This window comes from Eptesicus fuscus, chromosome 6 (genome assembly GCF_027574615.1).
Source record: "Eptesicus fuscus isolate TK198812 chromosome 6, DD_ASM_mEF_20220401, whole genome shotgun sequence".
In the NCBI taxonomy this organism is placed as follows: domain Eukaryota; kingdom Metazoa; phylum Chordata; class Mammalia; order Chiroptera; family Vespertilionidae; genus Eptesicus; species Eptesicus fuscus.
Window position 1 is genome coordinate 17394127 of NC_072478.1, and position 18020 is coordinate 17412146.

The window sequence follows — 18020 nt, forward strand, 5'->3', positions numbered from 1 at the left end:
GATTCAAGGGCCATTCATGCCCATATTCAACCCATGGGTACTCTCCCACCTGGACGTCCATCTCCGGCCGTGATCCCACAAGACCGGCCCATTATTGTCATGTATTTGAAGGATTGCTTCTATAGCATCCCGTTAGCGCTCCAAGATCGGGAGAAATTTGCATTTTCTCTCCCTTTGATTAACAGTGAAGAGCCCGCCCAGAGATATTGCTGGAAAGTCCTCCCACAGGGAATGCTGACCAGCCCAACTCCGTGCCGGCACCACGTACGTCAGGCTCTTATGCCAACCGGGCAGCAGATTCCTGCTGGAAAGTGCTCTCCACGTGGATGACACTCCTCACAGCCCCTGGTAAGGACCTGTTATCGCGTATGTACCCTTCGGGGCAAAGGAAACTGCCTTGAGAGGCCTTTTAGTCGCCCCTGCGAAGGTACAGATGACAAATCCATGGAGTTATCTAGGCTATGTCTTCACTGAAAGAACCATCAGACCACAAAAGGTTACCTTTGACCACAGGGAACGAAAAACCCAAAATGACTTACAAAAGTTTCTAGGAGATAAAAATTGGATACGACCAGCGCTAGGTATTCCCACAGCGAACTTATAAAACCTGTTTAACATCCTAAAAGGGGATCCAGCCTTAAATTCCCCGGGATAGCTGTCCCCAGAAGGAATAAAAGAACGCTGCTTGGTGGAGGATGCGCTCAGCACACGATATTTGAATAGAATCTCTCCCCAGCGTTCTCTTCCACTAATGTTATTTCCCACCAGGCACTCACCTATGGGACTTATAGGACAAGTGGTACCTGAGCTGGGGTGTATTGAATGGCTGTTTTGCTCTCATACTCCCTCCAAAACCTTATCCCCTTACCTAGCATTGGTTTGCTCTTTAATTCTCGGTGGGAGGCAGCGCTGTACAAAACTCGCAGGACATGATCGGGATATCAATTGCCTTCCATTAGCTAAAACTCAATTTGAGACACTATTGACCTCCACTGTTTGGCAAATGGCTCGAGCTGATTGGCTAGGACAGGTGGAGCATTCTCTCCCCCAAATAAGACATTACATTTTTTGTCCCACACCAAGTTCCTATGCCTCACTAGGATTGTACATATCCCTAGCCCAGGAGCACTTACTGTGCTCACAGATGGCTCAGGAAAAGCCGGTAAACAGCCATCCATTGCCCACCTAATGGTGCCATTCAACCTGTATGTGCTGCTCTTTTAATCAGGAGGAAGGTACAAGCTCCCGCTTGGCCTGAACTCCAGTTCCAGGCGAGACTCTGGGGGACCCAGACACCTACAGGGAGAAACTAGACTGTCTGGCATCGGAACGTGAGGGCGGCTTTCACTGGTGCTCCCAGTGATCATTGTTCCTGCACGAGGGCCCGGGACACAGACACCCTGGGACCTCTCAGGTGCAGCACTGGCTGGCAGCCATTGCTGTTTGCTCTGTCCTAGTAATTCCCAGGACCCCACCCCACACAATTTACAACCCCACCCAATCTGTGTGCATCAGCTTTTGCAAAGGAATGGCCTGTCCTTTCTCCTTCTAAAACCTGTCACACTGCAGCTGGGACAGAGAGCCCCACAGCTTCCAAAAGAAGGTCCAAGGCCCGGCAGTAGCAGCCTGCCTTGCTTCACAGCTGGGCCTCGTCCAAACCCCATACAAAGAGGAGGAATCTGCAGATGTCTCTGTAGCTCCTGCTGGGTGGCCCCAGACAGTGGCTGACCTTGCACCTCCTTGGAGATCCAAGAGCCAGTGTACCCAGTGGTCACAGTGACACCATACCAAATTACAACTCTTCACATCCATAAGAGACACACTCAAGGGGCAGACTCAGTGAGCACCAAAGCCCCACTGAAGCAAGTCCTGCCACATTAGGGTGTCTCCTGCACAACAGATCTTCTAGTGTAGACACAGCTGGTCATCACAGCCAATTGGCCTGGAGGTCAATTCCTCCCAGTGATACCAACAGCAATCAAGGGTTAACTACAACAAGACTGTGCACACAGCCCACAAAGGGGTGCACCAAGAGCATCCAATTCAGGTGACTGGGGAGGCTGAGCCCATGGGCCCTATAGGACACCTACCACACAAGGCCACTCTATCAACTCAAGGAGACTTAGCAGCTACCCAGTATATAGAAACAAACACAGAGAAACAACCAAAATACGGAGACAAAGAAACAAGTCACAAATGAAAGAAATGGATGAAAGCAAAATGCTAGATATAGAGTTCAAAACCACGGTTATAAGGTTACTCAAGAATCTTCTAGAAACGTCTGAGAAATTTAGTGAGACCCTCAAGGCTATGAAAAAGGACCAATCAGAAATTAAGCATACACTGACTGAAATAAAGAATAATATACAGAGATCCAACAGCAGGCTAGAGGATCCGAAGAATCAAGTCAAAGATTTGAAATATGAAGAAGCAAAAAACACCCAACCAGAAAAGCAAAAAGAAAAAAGAATCCAAAAATATGAAGATAGCGTAAGAAGCCTCTGGGACAACTTCAAGCATACCAACATCCAAATTATGGGGGTGCCAGAAGAAGAGAGAGAGCAAGATATTGAAAACCTATTTGAAGAAATAATGACAGAAAACACATTTTCCACACTCCTGCCTCTTCCCTCTCATCTCTTCCCCTGAAGTTGATGATGCCCCCATGCCATTGGACCCCTTAATACCAGCAAAAGCAAAGCACAGTGTGGGGGTGGAAGACACATTTTCCACACTCCTGCACAGTGTGGGGGTGGAAGACACATTTTCCACACTCCTGCACAGTGTGGGGGTGGAAGACACAATTTCCACACTCCTGCACAGTGTGGGGGTGGAAGACACATTTTCCACACTCCTGCACAGTGTGGGGGTGGAAGACACATTTTCCACACTCCTGCACAGTGTGGGGGTGGAAGACACATTTTCCACACTCCTGCACAGTGTGGGGGTGGAAGACACATTTTCCACACTCCTGCACAGTGTGGGGGTGGAAGACACATTTTCCACACTCCTGCACAGTGTGGGGGTGGAAGACACAATTTCCACACTCCTGCACAGTGTAGGGGTGGAAGACACGATTTCCACACTCCTGCCTCTTCCCTCTCATCTCTTCCCCTGAAGTTGATGATGCCCCCATGCCATTGGACCCCTTTATACCAGGAAAAGCAAAGCACAGTGTGGGGTTGGAAGACACATTTTCCACACTCCTGCCTCTTCCCTCTCATCACTTCCCCTGAGATTCCACCCCCTCCCTGCCAATCAGACGTAGTCACAAGTGCTTGGACCCTACCCTGAGCGAAGCCCAGAAGAATGGTGGCATAACCGATTTACAGGGAAACCCACAGCTTTCTGTTTGCAGGGCCAGGACTAGTGCGAGGGGAGGAAGGCACTTGCCTTGGTTGCAAAATGTAGGGGGGCACGAAAATGTTACTGTTATCATCACCCCCATTTTACAGGCCGTGGGAACGGAGGCAGAGGGGACATTGCTTGCCCAGAGTCCACAGGGAGGCAGGGTGCTCACACACAGCCTTGGCCTCTGACCGCAGTGCGGGTCCCGCGTTGGCCCTATAGTGTGAAGGCTAGCACAGCGCGGCTCAGATAGGTCCGCCTTACCCAGGGCTGTGTCCTGGCACCTGGGGTCCTGGTCTGGGAGAGAGGCGCCTGCTCATGGGATGCAAAGCTCCTTGGGGACTCTTCAGCACGAGCACCCCCATCCTGGTCATGTGGCTGCTGAGTGGCTTTAAGCGGTCGAGGCAGGAGGATATTCCTCCTCCGACACCCTCCATGGCCCCTCGGGTCCCCTGAGACAGCAGCAGGGATGCTGAGTGAGCTCCTGCTGGGTCACTACCCAGAGTGACACCAAAGCCAGCCTCTTGGGTGAGTCCCCAGCCCTGCCCACTCCCACCTCACTCACCTCTCAGCCTCAGTTTCCCCAGCTGGGGACTGGACCAATCATGGCTCTGCCTCTTCAGGTCACAGTCCACAGGCACACAAGGCTGGCATGCCCTAGGCTTCCCGTCACTGCCACTGTCCCCTTCAGGAGCCCAGGAGAAGGGCAGGGCCTTACGATGGGGTGTCCTCTCCCACAGGAGCTCATGGGCCAGCAGCCAGCCCAGAAGGGCCAAGCCTGTAATGTAGCAGCAACAACACACCTCATTTCTGGGAAATGAAAGTAAAAGCTAAACTGTCCTCTTCCAGCAGATGCCGGGTTTTGGCCGTTTTTATTCGTCAGCATAGATCCTTTGTTAATAACAGGGCAGTTCCAGCAAGTAGAAAGTTCCAGCTTGTGGGAATCCCTTGTCACGTCCCGCGTGTTTCAGGGTTCCCGTTCAGGTCCGGTTTCTGGAGAAGGCCGCAATCAAAATGAAGAGAAGCTAGAAAAGAATCAATTTGGGAAAATGGGGGCCAGGCGGGAGTCCACCTCTAGTGGGAGGACTGCTCTCTTGCTCTGGCCTTTGCCATCCCTTTTATTGGGGTTCTGAGATACACCCATTACAACAAAAGACAATCAGCAAAAATTTACATGATTAACAGGTGAGAGATTCTTTAACTACCAATGTCTCAACTAAACTATGAGTGAATGGCTCTGACCATTCAGAGCTATTAAGGTTGACCAAAGCATTCCTTAAGGTTGACCAAAGCATTCAGATTCCCTTTTCATATTTAAGTTCCAATGTCTCAATGTTCGGTTTCCGGCACCAGCTTTCTTTCCAGACTCCCTCGCAGGCTCCCCTGCATCCCTCAGGATGGCACCCTGTTTTTATTCCCCCGCCCCTGTGCCCATGGATGAGTACCCCAAGAAGCTGGAGGATCGCAAGCTGCCTGTGTGGGTGGGGATCCTGCTGGGCCTACTGGTGGTAGGTCTGTCTGTGGCAGTAGTCCTTTTGGTTGCCAAGGCCAATAGTCCAGCTTGCAAAGATGGCCTCTGAGCTGAGCAGGAGTGTGGAAACTTCACAGACCTCCTGGAGCGCAAGCTGGGGGTGGGAAGGTGGGGTGGCGGGGAGGGCGGCAGGAGCAGCAGCCAACCCCATCAGTTTCCAACTCCCTTACTCTTCCCAGGCAGCCCAGGTGACCCTGATGATCGCCCTGCAAATGGAGGTGGCTGGGGGCCACAAGCAACAGGAGCTGGTGCAGAAGCTTCAAGGTGAGGAACACACAGGCCCTGGCTCCAGTAAGGGAGTTTGCAGGAGCAGGTCAGGTGTGAAGAGGAGGGAGGGGGAGGGCTTCAGAATTGGGGTCAGGGGAGAGCAACGGTTCTCAACCTGTGGGTCACGACCCCTTTGGGGGTCGAAGGAACTTTTCACAGGGGTCGCCTAAGACCATTGGAAAACACAGATATTTGCATAACGATTCATAACAGTAGCAAAATTTACAGTTATGAAGTAGCAACGAAACTAATGTTATGGTTGGGGGTCACCACAACATGAGGAAGTGTATTAAGGGTCGAGGCATTAGGAAGGTTGAGAACCACTGGGGGAGAGGCACAGGACCCAATCCAGTGGAAGCAGGAAGGGGTGGGCATGCCAGACTTCCAAGGTGCACTCGCTCAAATGAGGGCGGGCTAGAGGCGGGGTCCTGTCCGGAGGTGGGGCCAGTTGAGGGTGCTGACACACTCTCTGTCCCTCCTAAGAGGAAATCAAGACTTTGAATCAGGAGCTGCAGGACAAATCCGTGGAGCTGGAGAAGAAATCCGAGGAGCTGGAGCAACTAAGGTCAGGACACCCACCCACCCCAGGCCACGCCCCTTCCTCCTTCCAATCCCAAGACCTAGGATCCCCTTGGCTCTGAAAATTCCCATTGCCCTGGGGACAAAGTTGGAGTCCCAGCCTTGGCCCTCCAGTCACCCAACTCTGGGTGGCAACCGGCCCCTGATCTGCCCAGTAACTTGGTGAGGAAGGAGAGGAGACGTGGAGGGGCTTTGAGCCCAGGACAGTGGAGCCAGACCTGGCAGCCTGCTGAGTTGTCCCCATCTCCACCTCAGAAAAGAGACTGAGACCATGGTCTGTGTCAAATGCCCCCCCAACTCCGGATTCAGCCTTCGTCTCTCCGTGGTCCCTGTGCTCCTGACCCTGAGCATCCAGGCTCTGCTGGCCTGAGGTCCCAGGAAGCCTGCAGGTGAGGAGAGGGGTGGGAGGAGCTAGGGACAGTCAGGGCCTGGGGTGGTGGCCTGCCTGGGGGAGGAGGGCTGGGCACTGAGGAGAAGGTCTTTGGGAGGAAGAGAGAGGAGAGGAATCTCAGTGAGGAGCTGTTGGGGCTGAAATAGAACAGAGACCAGCTATGTCATCCTATTAATCTTGTCTGCTAACCGTGACTGTTCTCTTCTGATTAGGTATGTTCTAACCTGGCTGAGAGTTGTAGGCCCAGGGCCATGGGGATTAACCTCAGAATGCAGTCCACGCTCCTTTACTGAGAGTTTCCTATCATCTTGGAAAGATAACAACCTGGTCCCAGAGGCGCATTCTCCCAATTGGCTGGCATTATTATAATAAATCTTCACATACCATTCAACCCTGTCTCTTCCTAATAATTGACTCAAGGAGTGACAGGCACCCAGACCCATCAGTTGTGGGTTTCAGAGGGAGAGGTCCAGGCAGGAGTGGGGTGAGGCTCATGGAGGGGTTGGGGCGAGTTCTGACGCCTCAATCCTGCCCTGACTCGGCCTTCTTGTCTCTTAGGCCACCACCTGGACTCGCCTGTTTCCCTCTGGGTTTCCCTGGCCTGGCCAGTCCTGAGGGGCAACACTGTTGTGGGGACGGATGGGGGGAGGCCGGGGCCAGATGGCAGGGGGTGGTTCATGGGGCAGCCTTAGAGGTAGGGAAGCATCAAAGTTGGCCCAAGGCTGCCCCCACCCCCACCTCCAAGCCCGGCAGGTCATGAAGAGGGAGGGGGCATCTGTTCTTTGCTGTCATGGTTTCTGGACGGTAACTTTTTCTGGGGTCTCTGGGTTCCACAAAATAAGCATCCCCTCTTGGGGGAAAGAACTTACTCTGGAGTTCCTGGAGGATCACTGTGTCAGTCCCAAGCATCTGGGACCCCTTGATGTCTACACCCAGCCTTCCTTGCTCCAGAACGTTCCCAGAAACCCACAGGGTTGGTCAGGTATCACCCACCCACTGCCTACCCAGCCCTCTTTTCCAATGGATTCATCCTAATGGACTGTCCACCCTTCCCCCCACCCCCATCAGTGCCTCCTCAGTGCTCAGCATTCTAGCCTTATCTCCTCACCGTCTCCTGAGGCTCCTGTTCCCCATCCCTTTCCATGGAAACGGGGGTTGTGAGGAGAAGGACACCTTGTCTGGGTTCCCCGTCCCCTCCCATGGAAAGTGCAGGGCTGGCCCCGGTGGGTGTGGCTCAGTTGGTTGTGCATCTTCCCAAGCACCAAAAGGTGGCCAGTTCAATTCCTGGTCAAGGCTCACGCCCGGAAAACACAGATATTTACATTATGATTCATTAACAGTAGCATAATTACAGTTATGAAGTAGCAACAAAAATAATTTTATGGTTATGGGTCACCACAACATGAGGAACTGTATTAAAGGGTTGGGGCATTAGAAAGGTTGAGAACCACTGCTGTAGAGTCTGTAATATACCTAAGACCCCCGATACCTGCCTCTGGTGTGGGCAGGCTCATCAACTAGATCCTCGGTTATGGGATCAGGTGTCAGGCAAGCTACAAGGAGAGCTTTTGGCTTTCCCATTTGGGCAAGATCAGCAAGGTAATGGGATACATGAACCCCTCTCCTTTAATACCTTTAAAAAAATAAAGAAAAGTGTTAGAGAAAATGGGGCTAACAGTCCGTTTACAAAAGAACTCCTTAATGTCTTGTCTGAAAATGACCACATCACGCCATGGGACTGGCAGATTTTGGTTAAAACGACTTTAGATGCCAGTCAATATCTATTATGAAGAGCAGGATATGATGAGATCTGTGAACAGCAGGCTAACAAAAAAAAATCTAGTGGGCGCCAGTCACGTTATGACCCCAATGCTACAGGGTCAAGGACCATACGTTAATGTACAACAGCAATTGAATCTGCACCCTCAAGTATTTACCCAACCTCTGGCCTGGAAGCGGATTCTGGAAGGCCGAATTCAGCAAGGCTTGTTTGTTAATGTTCACCAGGAATTTTATGTTGACTTTGTAGACAGTGGATTTCCCATCTTAGGGCAGATGGGAAATCCACTGTCTACTCGCTCCAAGCAGCTACCACTGGGAGCTCAGGACTGGACTTACTCCAACAGAATTGATTCTACAGGAAGGGGACGACCCTAAAAGGGTCCCTATAGGGACTTGGGGGCCACGGCCACTGGGCGTGGTAGGCATTATTTTGGGAAGCTCCAGCCTTAACTCAAAAGGAGTCACTGTAATGCCAGAGTTGTCGATAGTGATTACCAGGGAGAAATACAGGTCTCATCACAGGCAAGGGGTTGCATATTTTCCCCTCACACACTAAGATCCTGCAACTCTTGTTACTACCATATTGGGTCCAGAACACTCTAGGGAAGGAGAGAAATCTAGGGGGGTTGGTAGTACTGGAGAGCCAGGGGTTTATTGGAATCAGTCCCAAGAGAACAGCCCCTCCTCACGATAGAAATCCAAGGGTTAAATATTCACCGGATTCATAGCTCCTTGGGCCGATTGCACTTACTTAGACATCTTGATTGCCCCTCGTCATGGCCCATGGTGAAGCAAGGTCAGAGGATAGTGGGAATAGGAGAAGTTTCCCAGACATTACAACGTTCTCGGCTCATACGCTGTAAAAGGGCCAGATGGGCACAAGTGGCTGCATGCAGCCCCTAATCTTACAGATCCCAGTCAATTTGTGGGGAGGTGATCTCCTTTCACAGTTATAGACGCCTTTTTAGGAGTGGCCACTGTGGTTCTACTTCCCCTACCCTTGACTTGGTTAAGCCAAACCCCTATTTAGGTACAGCAGTGACCCCAAAAGGGAGAAAAATTATAACAAACCCATCTATTAGTAAAAGAACAATTGGGTTTAGGACACACAGACCCTCCAACAGCCCCTGGAATTCCCTATTTTCATAACACCCCCCAAAATCTAACAAATGGCGGCTCTTACACGATTCAAGGGCCATTCAAGCCCATATTCAACCCATGGGTACTCTCCCACCTGGACGTCCATCTCCGGCCGTGATCCCACAAGACCGGCCCATTATTGTCATGTATTTGAAGGATTGCTTCTATAGCATCCCGTTAGCGCTCCAAGATCGGGAGAAATTTGCATTTTCTCTCCCTTTGATTAACAGTGAAGAGCCCGCCCAGAGATATTGCTGGAAAGTCCTCCCACAGGGAATGCTGACCAGCCCAACTCCGTGCCGGCACCACGTACGTCAGGCTCTTATGCCAACCGGGCAGCAGATTCCTGCTGGAAAGTGCTCTCCACGTGGATGACACTCCTCACAGCCCCTGGTAAGGACCTGTTATCGCGTATGTACCCTTCGGGGCAAAGGAAACTGCCTTGAGAGGCCTTTTAGTCGCCCCTGCGAAGGTACAGATGACAAATCCATGGAGTTATCTAGGCTATGTCTTCACTGAAAGAACCATCAGACCCCAAAAGGTTACCTTTAACCACAGGGAACGAAAAACCCAAAATGACTTACAAAAGTTTCTAGGAGATAGAAATTGGATACGACCAGCGCTAGGTATTCCCACAGCGAACTTATAAAACCTGTTTAACATCCTAAAAGGGGATCCAGCCTTAAATTCCCCTGGATAGCTGTCCCCAGAAGGGATAAAAGAACTCTGCTTGGTGGAGGATGCATTCAGCACACGATATTTGAATTGAATCTCTCCCCAGCGTTCTCTTCCACTAATGTTATTTCCCACCAGGCACTCACCTATGGGACTTATAGGACAAGTGGTACCTGAGCTGGGTGTATTGAATGGCTGTTTTGCTCTCATACTCCCTCCAAAACCTTATCTCCTTACCTAGCATTGGTTTGCTCTTTAATTCTCGGTGGGAGGCAGCGCTGTACAAAACTCGCAGGACATGATCGGGATATCAATTTCCTTCTATCAGCTAAAACTCAATTTGAGACACTATTGAACTCCACTGATTGGCAAATGGCTCGAGCTGATTGGCTAGGACAGGTGGAGCATTCTCTCCCCCAGATAAGACATTACATTTTTTGTCCCACACCAAGTTCCTATGCCCCACTAGGATTGAATGTATCCCTAGCCCAGGAGCACTTACTGTGCTCACAGATGGCTCAGGAAAAGCCGGTAAACAGCCATCCATTGCCCACCTAATGGTGCCATTCAACCTGGATGTGCTGCTCTTTTAATCAGGAGGGAGATATAAGCTCCCACTTGGCCTGAACTCCAGTTCCAGGCGAGACTCTGGGGGACCCAGACACCTACAGGGAGAAACTAGACTGTCTGGCATCGGAACGTGAGGGCGGCTTTCAGTGGTGCTCCCAGTGATCATTGTTCCTGCATGGGGCACGGGACACAGAGACCATGGGACCTCTCAGGTGCAGGTCTGATGGGCAGCCATTGCTGTTTGCTCTGCCCTGGTGATTCCCAGAGACTCCACACAATTTACAACCCCACCCAAGCTGTGTGCATCAGCTTTTGCAAAGAAATGGCCTGTCCTTTCTCCTTATAAAACCTGTCAAACTGCAGCTGGGTCAGAGAGCCCCAGAGCTTCCAAAAGAAGGCCCAAGGCCTGGCAGCAGTAGCCTGCCTTGCTTCACAGCTGGGCCTCGTCCAAACCCCATACAAAGAGGAGGAATCTGCAGATGTCTCTGTAGCTCCTGCTGGGTGACCCCAGACAGTGGCTGACCTTGCACCTCCTTGGAGATCCAAGATCCAGTGTACCCAGTGGTCACAGTGACACCATACTGGATTACAACTCCTCACATCCATAAGAGACACACTCAAGGGGCAGACTCAGTGAGCACCAAAGCCCCACTGAAGCAAGTTCTGCCCCATAAGGGTGTCTCCTGCACAACAGATCTTCCAATGTAGACACAGCTGGTCATCACAGCCAATTGGCCTGGAGGTCAATTCCTCCCAGTGATACCAACAGCAATCAAGGGTTAACTACAACAAGACTGTGCAAACAGTCCACAAAGGGGTGCACCAAGAGCATCCACTTCAGGTGACTGGGGAGGCTGAGCCACTGGGCCCTATAGGACACCTACCACACAAGGTCACTCTATCAACTCAAGGAGACTTAGCAGCTACCCAGTATATAGAAACAAACACAGGGAAACAGCCAAAATGCGGAGACAAAGAAACAAGTCACAAATGAAAGAAATGGATGAAAGCAAAATGCTGGATATAGAGTTCAAAACCGCGGTTATAAGGTTACTCAAGAATCTTCTAGAAACGTCTGAGAAATTTAGTGAGCCCCTCAAGGCTATGAAAAAGGACCAATCAGAAATTAAGCATACACTTACTGAAATAAAGAATAATATACAGAGATCCAAGAGTAGACGAGAGGATCCCAAGAATCAAGTCAAAGATTTGAAATATGAAGAAGCAAAAAACACCCAACCAGAAAAGCAAAAAAAAAAAGAATCCAAAAATATGAAGATTGTGTCAGAAGCCTCTGGGACAACTTCAAGCGTACCAACATCCAAATTATGGGGGTGCCAGAAGGAGATAGAGAGCAAGATATTGAAAACCTATTTGAAGAAATAATGACAGAAAACTTCCCCCACCTGGTGAAAGAAATAGACTTACAAGTCCAGGAATCAGCGAGAACCCCAAACAGGAGGAATCCAAACAGGACCACACCAAGACACATCATAATTAAAATGCCAAGGGCAAAAGACAAAGAGAGAATCTTAAAAGCAGCAAGAGAAAAACAGTTAGTTACCTACAAGGGAGTACCCATACGACTGTCAGCTGATTTCTCAACAAAAACTATGCAGGCTAGACGGGAGTGGCAAGAAATATACAAAGTGATGCATAGCAAGAACCTACAACCAAGAGTACTCTACCCAGCAAAGCTATCATTCAGAATTGAAGGTCAGAAAAAGAGCTTCACAGACAAGAAAAGCTAAAGGAGTTCATCACCGCCAAACCAGTATTATATGAAATGCTGAAGGGTATTCTTTAAGAAGAGAAAGAAGAAAAAGGTAAAGATAAAAAATTATGAACAACAAAGTGACAACACATACATATCTATCAACAAGTGAACCTAAAACTAAAATGTATAAAAAAACCTGATGAACAGAACAGACTGGTGAATGTAACTGACAATTCTCTGGGGGAAGGGATTGTGGGGGGTGGGGAAAGAGATTGGACAAAGAGCTTACACCTAAGGACCAGGTCAGTGCGGGGCAGGAAGAGGAAGCACTGGAGTGGGGTGGGAACCAGGTGCAGGGGGAGCTATAGGGGGGGGGAAAGAGGAACATCTGTAATAATAGGAACAATAAAGATTTTTTTTAAAATAAGCTAGGTTGTAGCCCTAGCCGGTTTGGCTCTGTGGATAGTGCACTGGTCTGCGGATTGATGGGTCCCAGGTTTGATTCCAGTCAAGAGCACATGCCCCTGTTGTGGGCTTGACCCCCAGTAGTGGACGTGCAGGAGGCAGCCAATCAGTGATTCTCATTCATCATTGATGTTTCTATCTCTCTTTCCCTCTCCCTTCCTCTCTGAAATTGATAAAAATATATTTAAAAATAGAAGCTAGGTGTGAGTATATTCTCTTATCACAAACAATCCCTGAATCTGGGGCAACCCTGTTGGCTGGGGTTGTTGTTCCTGTTGGGGGGAGCAGAGTGTACCACCCCAAATATGCCTTTGGAGATACTGCCTGTTTTAAGCTGTTACTTTCGAGAAACAAAGGCCTGAGGAAGAACCCTGTCCTTCTCCCTAACTGCCTGAAAGGGAGTTAGAAGAGGACCTGCTCCAGGAGGGGGAGCTCATCACAGGCCTCTGTGGTTTAACGTGAACGAGGTGGGAAGGACAGAGAGGACACGAGCAAGGCCCTTTGGATCCAAGTCCCATGTTACAGATGGCCCAGCAGACATCGCTGCTCCCAGTCCATGGACATGGAGCTCCCCCTCTCTAGCTCTGGATGGCACCTAGGCCTCCAATGCCCCATCTGCCCTGGGGGTTCCCATGGCACAATATAAATGTATAATGAAGCTGTCATGTGTAATAACATGTCACCTGCAACCAAGCTGGCTGTTTGTGCCTCTTACCCTGTCTGGTGTTAATTGGATTAGGAGTCTAGCCAGAACAACTAGAAAGGTGGAAGGAAAATGTGTTTTCCACCCCCACACTGTGCTTTGCTTTTCCTGGTATTAAGGGGTCCACTGGCATGGGGGCATCATCAACTTCCTCATCAAAGATCACAACACCCGAGAGAAACCAAGATGGCGGCATAGGTTAAACACCTAACCTGCAGCGGGGCACAACAATTTCAAAAATACAACTAGAGGTCAGAACGGACATCGTCCAGAACCACAGGAAAGTTGGTGGACTGAAATACCCACAGCTGGGGGGAAGGAGAAGGCCTCGGGGACAGTCGGGGAAGCCGTAAAAGCCTGAGGTATGGAGAAACGGGCGGAGACACGAGCACACGCGCCTGCGGGGAGGATGGAACCGGAGAGGAGGGGGCGGCTGATGACCTGGCCGGAGTTCACTGGCAGGAAGGAGATAAAGGCTCCGGAGTGCGCTGAGCACCGGCTCCGATTGCACTGAACCCCATTCCGGGCGAAACCCTGGGAAACTCACTCACTTTCGCAACTCCGCTGCCCCCGCAGGCCGCCCGGCCCGGGACGCTGGGGACGCCGCCGCAGCGACGGCGCCCGGAGCCCGGCGGCCTCCCAGCACCCGTCCCCGCCGCGCAGCCCCCGCGCGCCTGGTGCCGCGGGCCGCGCGCCCCGCACACCGAACGGAGGCCCGGGAGCCCTCTCCGTGCACCTCCCGGCGGCGCTAGACTTCAGTAGAGTTGACTGAATTCAAGGGATTAAGAAGTATAAATTGGGGGGACGCCGCGGCAGCGACGTCCGGAACGCGGCGATGGCGGTGCCTGGAGCTCGGCGGCCGCCCATCGCCCGTCCCAGCCGCGCGGCCCTCGCGCGCCTGGTTCCGCGGGACGCGCGCACCGCGCACTGGACGGAGGCCCGGGCGCCCTTTCCGTGCACCTCCCGGCGGCGCTAGACTTCAGTAGAGTTGACTGAAATGAAGGGATTAAGAGGTACGGATTGAGAAGTTTGAAAAAAATGGCGGCGGAGGTTAGGGGCTGTTCTGTTGCCTCGCACCCAGCGAAATCGGAGGGGATGAGGTGTGGAGGTGCGTGGGTCTGGCTGGTGGCGGGGGAGAGGGGCTTTTGTTCCAAACCTAGGGGAGATTGGCTCTCCATCACCCTGAAACCCATCTTCTGGTGAACCCCGGGAGACCCAGATGCCTGCGGGGAGAGGCGGGACTCTTGCGGAGGTGCGCCCAGCAATCAGTGTTTGCTGCGCTGGAGTGCGGAACGAGGGGACTTAGATACGTGGAAGACTCACAGCCATCTCGGCTCGCCGCACCATGGCCTGTGGACGCCCTGAGACCCCGCCCCGCCCTGGGACCCGCCCCGCACGTTTTGAAGACCTGCCCCGCAAGTCTCGCAGGCACACCTGCGCCCCAAGCAACGGCTTATGCATGTGGGTGGCCTGCCCTCTGGCAGCGGACCAGATGATCTGCTGTTCTAGTCGGACTGCTCCAGGGCGACTCAGACAGGAGGAAGAAACTACAGTTTTTGCTGTAATCCTTGCTGAGTGCCTAAGGCAGTAGCTGATCTACACCCCATTGGAGACCTAGAAACGAGGGCATCTAGTGGTCTGTGGGAGATGACACCAGATTTCAACCACGTGCATAAGGGACACATTCAACGGGAATATTCAGTGAGCGCCAAAGCTTTGCTGCACCAAGACCCGGCCCATAAACGTGTCTCCTGCACAGCAACTCTTCCTTTATAGACAAAGAGAGCCCCCCCAGTGACACCAACAACAATCAAGACTTAACTATACAAAGGAGGACCAAGATGGAGGCATAGGGCAGAAGCCTGATTGTTGCCTACCACAACAACTTTGAGACTACGACAAGAGAGCAGAGCAGACACCATCCAAGACCACCATAGGGCTGGCTGAGTAGATGCTCTACAACTAGAATAAAAGAGGGGTATGTGGGATGATGCTGATGCCGGTGACCCAAAGACCACACTTTAAGAACTATGGCTCAGGCGACACAAAAGAACTATGGCTCAGGCGATACAACAGCAGCCTGGAACGTGCTCGGAGCAGTTCCCCCGGCGGTCTCCGGCTGAGGGGACGGCTCCACTGGCAGCCAAGCACGGACAGACGAACCCCTATGAGACATGGGGTGGCAGACTCCGCGCTTGCTGACCTCTGAGTCCGTCAAGAATCTCAACGCCCCGGAAGCGGCCAGGTGCGCATGCTCGGCGACCGGCCACCGATGCAGACCCAAGGGCCGACGCAGCGACGCCAGACCGGCCCACCGCCATGCACCGGGCGCACCGGAGCTTCGCCGAGCCGCCGCCCGACGAGTTCTGCAGCAGCCATACTGGAGCTCTGGAAGGATGGCCAGGGGAATTGCTGAGGGGGGATTGACCGGCAGGAATTGGGATCGGGAAGACGGGGCCCCGCTGAGACCCGGGTGCGGGCGGGGTTGCGCGCCTCTGGGCTCGGGTGTGGTCACACGCCTCTGGGTATAAGTGAGGCCTCAAGTCCCTGGGTCTAGGTGAGGCCACATGCCCCTGGGTCCAGGTGAGGCCGGACTCCGGGTCCGGGTGAGGCCAAGTGCCCCTGGACCCGGATGACGCTGAATCCCGTGCCCGGGCGAGGCCAAGCGCCCCTGGGTCTGGGAGAGCCCACACACCCCTGGGTCCAGGCGAGACCATGTGTCCCTGGATCCGGGTGAGGCCGCGTGCACCTAGGCCCGGGTGAGCCCAAGTGGCCCTGGGTCTGGGAGAGGCCAAGCGTCCCTGGGTCCGGGTGAGACCATGTATCCCTGGATCCGGGTGAGGCCTCGTGCACCTAGGCCCGGGTGAGGCCACGTACCCCTGGGACTGGGAGAGGCCAGGCGTCCCTGGGTCCGGGCGAGACCATGCGTCCCTAGATCCGGATGAGGCCTCGTGCACCTAGGCCCGGGTGAGCCCAAGTGGCCCTGGGTCTGGGAGAGGCCAAGCGTCCCTGGGTCCGGGTGAGACCATGTGTCCCTGGATCCGGGTGAGGCCTAGTGCACCTAGGCACGGGTGAGCCCAAGTGGCCCTGGGTCTGGGAGAGGCCAAGCGTCCCTGGGTCCGGGTGAGACCATGTGTCCCTGGATCCGGGTGAGGCCTCGTGCACCTAGGCCCGGGTGAGCTCAAGTGGCCCCGGGTCTGGGAGAGGCCAAGCATCCCTGGGTCCGGGTGAGACCATGTGTCCCAGGATCCGGGTGAGGCCTCGTGCACCTAGGCCCGGGTGAGCCCAAGTGGCCCTGGGTCGGGGAGAGGCCAAGCGTCCCTGGGTCCGGGTGAGACCATGTGTCCCTGGATGCGGGTGAGGCCTCGTGCACCTAGGCCCGGGTGAGCCCAAGTGGCCCTGGGTCTGGGAGAGGCCAAGCGTCCCTGGGTCCGGGTGAGACCATGTGACCCAGGATCCGGGTGAGGCCTCGTGCACCTAGGCCCGGGTGAGCCCAAGTGGCCCTGGGTCTGGGGGAGGCCAAGCGCCCCTGGGTCCGGGTGAGACCATGCGTCCCTGGATCCGGATGAGGCCTCGTGCACCTAGGCCCGGGTGAGCCCAAGTGGCCCTGGGTCTGGGAGAGGCCAAGCGTCCCTGGGTCCGGGTGAGACCATGTGTCCCTGAATCTGGGTGAGGCCTCGTGCACCTAGGCCCGGGTGAACCCAAGTGGCCCTGGGTCTGGGAGTGGCCAAACGTTCCTGGGTCTGGGTGAGACCGTGTGTCCCAGGATCCGGGTGAGGCCTCGTGCACCTAGGCCCGGGTGAGCCCAAGTGGCCCTGGGTCGGGGAGAGGCCAAGCGTCCCTGGGTCCGGGTGAGACCATGCGTCCCTGGATCCGGGTGAGGCCTCGTGCACCTAGGCCCGGGTGAGCCCAAGTGGCCCTGGGTCTGGGAGAGGCCAAGCGTCCCTGGGTCCGGGTGAGACCATGTGTCCCAGGATCCGGGTGAGGCCTCGTGCACCTAGGCCCGGGTGAACCCAAGTGGCCCTGGGTCTGGGGGAGGCCAAGCGTCCCTGGGTCCGGGTGAGACCATGCGTCCCTGGATCCGGATGAGGCCTCGTGCACCTAGGCCCGGGTGAGCCCAAGTGGCCCTGGGTCTGGGAGAGGCCAAGCGTCCCTGGGTCCGGGTGAGACCATGTGTCCCTAGATCCGGATGAGGCCTCGTGCCCTAGGCCCGGGTGAGGCCACGTGCCCCTGGGTCTGGGAGAGCCTAAGCGTCCCTGGGTCCGGGTGAGACCATGTGTCCCTGGATCCGGGTGAGGCCTCGTGCACCTAGGCCCGGGTGAGCCCAAGTGGCCCTGGGTCTGGGGGAGGCCAAGCGTCCCTGGGTCCGGGTGAGACCATGCGTCCCTGGATCCGGATGAGGCCTCGTGCACCTAGGCCCGGGTGAGCCCAAGTGGCCCTGGGTCTGGGAGAGGCTAAGCGTCCCTGGGTCCGGGTGAGACCATGTGTCCCTGGATCCGGATGAGGCCTCGTGCGCCTAGGCCCGGGTGAGGCCACGTGCCCCTGGGTCTGGGAGAGGCTAAGCGTCCCTGGGTCCGGGTGAGACCATGTGTCCCTGGATCTGGGTGAGGCCTCGTGCACCTAGGCCCGGGTGAGCCCAAGTGGCCCTGGGTCAGGGAGTGGCCAAACGTTCCTGGGTCTGGGTGAGACCGTGTGTCCCTGGATCCGGGTGAGGCCTTGTGCACCTAGGCCCAGGTGAGCCCAAGTGGCCCTGGGTCGGGGAGAGGCCAAGCGTCCCTGGGTCCGGGTGAGACCATGTGTCCCTGGATCCGGGTGAGGCCTCGTGCACCTAGGCCCGGGTGAGCCCAAGTGG